Source organism: Oncorhynchus tshawytscha, linkage group LG16 (genome assembly GCF_018296145.1).
Source record: "Oncorhynchus tshawytscha isolate Ot180627B linkage group LG16, Otsh_v2.0, whole genome shotgun sequence".
Lineage (NCBI taxonomy): Eukaryota > Metazoa > Chordata > Actinopteri > Salmoniformes > Salmonidae > Oncorhynchus > Oncorhynchus tshawytscha.
Genome location: NC_056444.1, coordinates 61,200,439 through 61,206,585, shown reverse-complemented (window position 1 = coordinate 61,206,585; position 6,147 = coordinate 61,200,439). Strand labels below are relative to the sequence as shown.

Sequence of the window (6,147 nt, the reverse complement as noted above, 5' to 3'; positions counted from 1 at the left end):
ATGTAGAAATAGTAAAAATAAAGATAAACCCTTGAATGAGTAGGTGTGTCCAAACCTTTGACTGGTACTGTAAGTCAAAACTATAACTAGACCACTCGGGAACATTCAAAGTTGTCTTGGTAGATTTGGGTTTTAGGTTATTTTCTTGCTGAAATGTGATTTTGTCTCCCACTGTCTGTTGGACAGCAGACTGAACCAGGTTTATCTCTCGGATTTTGCCTGTGCTTATAGCTGTATTTTGTTTATTTTTATTAAAGAAAACCCTCCTTAGTCCTTGCATTCCCATAAAATTATGCAGCCACCACCATGCTTAAAAATATGAAGTGGTACTCAATGATGTGTTGTGTTGGTTGCAAACAGGATGCATGCTTTGGAATATTTTCACTCTGTCATTTAGGTTCGTTTTGTGGAGTAACTACAATGTCATTTTTATCATATCACAACCATTAAGCTCTGTAACTGTTTTAAAATGAACATTGGCCTCATGGTGAATTCCCTAAGCAGTTTCCTTCCTCTCTGCCAACTGAGTTAGGAAGGACGCCTCTATCTTTGTAGTGACTGGGTGTATTGATACACCATTCAAAGTGTAATTAATAACTTCACCATGCTCAAAGGGATATTCAGCTTCTGCCTTTTTTTCCACACATTTACTAATCGGTGCCCTTCTTTGCGAGGCATTGAAAAACCTCCAAGGTCTTTGTGGTTGAATCTGTTCTTGAAATCCACTACTCGATTGAGGGACCTTACAGATAACTGTATGTGTGATGTACAGTGATGAGGTAGTCATTCAAAAATCATGTTAACCACTACATACAACTTATTATGCAATTTTTTAAAAGCACATTTTTTACTCTTGAACTTATTTAGGCTTGCCATAACAAAGGGGCAGCTTCAATCTTTTAAATAATAATAATAAATAATTCTACAAACAAAATTCCACTTTAACATTATGGAATATTGTTTGTAGATCAGTGACACAACATCTCACATTTTAAATGCAGGCTGTAACACAACAAAATGTGGAAAAAGTGGAAAAAGTAAAAGTGGTGTGAATACTTTCATTATAAGTTAGGCCAATATTCTTCAATAATTAATATATATTATAAATGTATAAAAAGTCCAGAAATGGATGTAGCAACTAAGCATTCAAGTTTTAATGTGGCCCTTTTCTTGAAGAACAGTTTACTACACTAGAGCGACAACTATGATTTCTAAAGCCTGTCAGGCTGAAATAGAGAATGACATCAGGATTCCGTTCCAGCTTTTCCAACCGACAATTGCTACCGAGAAATTCAATTAAGGACTCCTCTTCCCACTTCGAGCCGGTCTCCAGGGCAGATCTTCCGGGCAACTCGCCCCATGTAAGAAATTGGAAAATGCAACAATAAAACAAGAAAAACTGAAAAAAGGTGCCAACTTTGATCAGGCATGCTCTCTCACAGTCCACCCTAAACACACATACCCCTTTAGTTGGAATTGGAAAGTCACCGAAAGACAGCGAAGTAGCCTACAGGTAAGAGTTTTCATTTTCACCTCACTATTTTTGCATTTCCAAAGATATCACTTAAAACGCTGAGCAACATCAAAGTAGCCTACTCTTTTCGGCGTCGCTGTCTTTGACGCCGGTAGGCTACCTGCCATTCGGCATGAAAATACTCTCAAAATGATACCTTTAGCAGACGAATGGTTTAACGGTGAACAGCTTGCTTCTACAGTGTAGCCCCTACCTCAGCGCGCGAGCTGGCGGACAGGAGCAGTCGAGCGACTCATAGGTAGGCTGCTGTGCTTTTGACAGTGTCGAGCTGGGCTTTCCAAAACTTTAAAACAGACCGCTGTCAAATTCCAAACTTTCGGAAAGGCTAAAAGATAACAATGTAGCCCACCATTCAATTGCCAAGTCAACTTTCTTGTGACTGTTTATTTACGCCATCTCTATCGCATTGCCAAAATATACAACAGAGATGGCTTCTTCCTTCTTTTTCATTATAGGTCAACCAACAAGAAAATAACACAGCATCAGTGGCATAGCGCAGGTTCGAGGGGTCCTCGCACGGTCGAGCAACCCCCCACCCCCAAGAAAAAATATATTAATAAAACATTTTTTTGCCATGGGGCAGAGGGAAGAATGTGCAGTTTTATAGCTAATCTCATGCTATTTTAAACATTCTGCCATATCTTTGAGAGAAAATGTTGCTGATTTAGAGCTAATTTCCTGCTATTTCTTTTCATGGCTTATGACGCGTTCATATGCTGTCTGGTGGGCGGACCTCCAGGGCTACTGTATTTATCAAACTAGTAGGCCTAGCAACAATGCATGGAAAAGCATTCCATATTCAATGGCAATGCAACAAAATGCCAAAGTTAAGCATGCATTTGATGAGGGTTGTCTTATCTTATCCACCCCATTGTATAATGATTAGCCTACAATGTTGCCATTATGTGTCTGCATTTTTTGTTGGACTTTGTAGGCAAAAAAAACAACAAAGCCTCACATCATATTGCCAACTCACAGGCACACATATCCCACCCTTTGCCTTATTAAGTTGTTGAAGCGGCACATGACACACACACACACACACACACACACAATCTACACTCTTCATAGCACATAAAATAAGACATCAGCCACATAGTGGTATTCAGTCCTGAAAGAGGAGATTCATTATACTTGTTTGACTAGAATAAACACGATATCTCATCTTATAGTTAGTAGGTTTCTTTTACATTCAAAATATCTGCCATTTAGCAGACACTTCTTCCAAAGTGACTTAATCATACATACATTTTATGTATGGGTGGTCCTGGGAATTGAACCCACAACCTTGGCTTTGCAAGCACCATGCTCTACCAACTCAGCCGTACAGAATCACTTATGATATGATTTTTGCTCAAATATCAATGAACTGATCAGTACAATAAGCCAAGGAATATGGTGGATAATACTGTATTTACCTTAAGTCTTTACCTCATTTTCAAAGCATTGTTTCAATGATATCTTTGCATATGCCAGTGTGTATGTTACGTGTAAATTATCCCCATACAGAGAGACTAGAGAAAAGATCACTGGTACTTTAAACCCAGGAGTTCTCATATTCTCGCCGGATCTTTCTCCTTTGCTAATTATTGTGTTGTTTTCAGGGCAAATATGTCATATCCATGGCGACCAGGCAGGTTAATTGTCTTTCGCGTGCAAGGCTCCCATAAGTAATTAATTACCCTTTTTTTTCTTCTCCCCTGTCTTTGGTTAAACAGATCATTCAAGGGAAGCCATCTCCCATATTAAAAATGCCAGTGGTATTAGCGCACAAGGTAAACATGAAACTTTTTTTCCTTCTCGTCAAGCATTGGGGATGTTCGTTTTATATTTTATTCTGTGTGTTTTATACACATGCCATATGTGTATGTGTATGTGTATGGTTTCATTGTGCGTATCAAGCTTCACTATGGACCAGTACTGTAAATGCAATAGGTTTATTTCTTATTTATCCCCCATACTAACACAACAGATGAGTTTAGATGCTATTATGATGTAGAGCAATTTGTTATGAAGCTAGGGAAAACACTTCACTATCCTTGTTACCAACATATTTCAGTGAAGCAGTTTATTAAGCACATGTTGAGGAATATTATATAGTAAGTTTTGTCTTAAATGATTACAATAGTAAGCTCTCGCCAGATAAAAAGGTAAGGTACATCAGCTTCTTACAATGGCATAGTTTGAAACTCCAAAGGAAAGTTTATGCTGTTTAGTGGTTCGATGGTGCACCTGTAATTGTTGACAAAACTCTGTGATGTGGAGTTAGTATGGGCTTAGTGTGCTTTACATGATCAACAGAAGTTGCAGTGCAGTAAAGTGTTGTTCAGGAGTTAGAGAGAAGAGTGGGTTGAAATTAGGCTAGATGCTGATCTTGGGTCAGTTTAGCATTTTCCTCACTAATGGGGAGAGGAAGCTGATCCTAGATCTTTACCTAGGAGAAACTTACCCCCGGAGCATCAGAGAGACCCCAAAGAGAGAGAGAGAGACACACAGACACACACACACACACACACACACACACACACACACACACAGACACACACACACACACACACACACACACACACACACACACACACACACACACACACACACACACACACACACACACACACACACACTTTTCTTCTTCCTCTACTTTCTCCAAATGTACCCCCTTTTTCGTTGATTGTGTGAAAAAGTGAACGGAAAGACAGGTGAACAGAAGGAAGGACTAAAACAGTACAGTAATATACATACCGTTTTAAGTAATGTAACTTCAATTGTTGGTGTATGGGTGTAATACATCAGGCCTCTTGATTGGATCGCACCACGCCGACACAGGAAGTATTGACTTGTATGCAGTGGCCCTTGGTCGACAGGGTGGTTGAGTCTTCTTGCGTAGTCGGCTGTCTATTGTCATACCTCCAACCTATACATATTCTGTAGACCTATCAGTCAGAGAAACATTCAGGTGTCTAATTCAATCAATCAATCAAATGTATTTATAAAGGCCTTTTTTTATATCAGCAGATGTCACAAAGTGCTTATACAGAATCCAGCGTAAAACCGCAAAGAGCAAGCAATGCAGATGTAGAAGCTCGGTGGCTAGGAAAAACCTAGGAAGAAACCTAGAGAGGAACGAGCCTCTGAGGGGTGGCCAGTCCTCTTCTGGCTATGCCCGATGGATATTATAAGAGTACATGGCCATTAAGGCCAGATCGTTCTTCCAAGATGTTCAAAAGTTTCTAGATGACCGGCAGGGTCAAATAATAATCACAGTGGTTATAGAGGGTGCAACAGGTCAGCATCTCAGGAGTGAATGTCAGTTGGCTTTTCATAGCCTAGCTTTCAGTGGTCGTGACAGCAGGTGTGGTAGAAGGAGAGAGAGGGTCAAAACATCAGGTCTGGGACAAGGTAGCACATCCGGTGAACAGGTCAGGGTTCCATAGCCGCAGGAAGAACAGCAGAAACTGGATCAGCAGCATGATCAGGTGGACTGGGGATGGGTACAGCCAGAAGTTGTCCGGCCAGGGAGTCCTGAGGCATTAACCTAAGGCTCAGGTCCTCCAGGAGGGGAGAGAGAGAGAGGGCAGGAGAGAGATTGGAGAAATAGAGGGAGCAAACTTAAGTTCACACATGAATTACACCAGATAAAACAAACTGACCCTAGCCCCCCCGGCACATAGACTATTGCAGCATAGATACTGGAGACTGAGACATGGGGGGTTGGGGGACACTGTTGCCCCGTCCGACAATAGCCCCGGACAGGGCCAACCAGGCAGGATATAAACCCACCCACTTTGCCAAAGCACACCAAATGGATATCAACACACCACCAACTTGCTACCCTGAGACAAGGCGGAGTATAGGCCACAAAAATCTCCCCTACAGCACAAGCCCGAGCAGGTGCAAAACCAGACAGCAAAATCACGTCAGTGACTCAACACACTCAAGTTGAGTATAGTGAAAAAGCCTGGCACGAAGCGATATACCCCTCCCAGGGAAGGCATGGGAGAGCACTAGCAAGCCAGTGACTCAGCCTCCGTAATAGGGTCAGAGGCAGAGAATCCCAGTGGAGAGAGGGGAGCTGGCCAGACAGAGAATGCAAGGGTGATCCGTCACTCCAGTGCCTTGCAGTTCACCTTCACACCCCTGAGCCAGACTATACTCAGTCATAGGACCTACTGAAGAGATGAGTCTTCAGTAAAGACTTAAAGGTAGAGACTGAGTCTGCGTCTCTCACATGGATTGGCAGACCATTCCAGACCATTTCATGAAAATGGATTGGAGAAAGCCCTGCCTCCAGCTGTTTGCTTAGAAATTCTAGGAACAATAAGGAGGCCTGCATCTTGTAAACGTAGCGTACGTGTTGGTATGTAAGGCAGGACCAAATCGGAGAGATGGGTAGGAGCAAGTCCAAGTAATGCTTTGTAGGTTAGCAGTAAAACCTTGAAATCAGCTATAGCCTTAACAGGACGCCTGTGTAGCAATGGAGTAAGAGGCTAGCACTGGAGTAATATGATCGGATTTTGAGGTTCTAGTCAAGATTCTAGCAGCCGTGTTTAGCACTAGCTGAAGTTTATTTACTGCTTTATCCGGGTAGCCAGAGAGTAGAGCATTGCAGTAGA

General features: G+C 41.8%; 1 protein-coding gene across 2 annotated transcripts in view; it reads left to right on the top strand.

Moving 5' to 3' along the window:
- The first annotated feature begins 1,321 nt into the window (after positions 1-1,321).
- The window catches only part of casz1 (castor zinc finger 1), a 251,651-nt gene continuing 246,825 nt past the window's right edge, over positions 1,322-6,147 (top strand). For both annotated transcript variants that reach the window (XM_042299437.1, XM_042299436.1), the window contains exons 1-2: positions 1,322-1,513; positions 3,253-3,309. The gene's annotated coding sequence lies outside the window, so the exon portion shown is untranslated. The remainder of the gene's footprint in view (positions 1,514-3,252; positions 3,310-6,147) is intronic.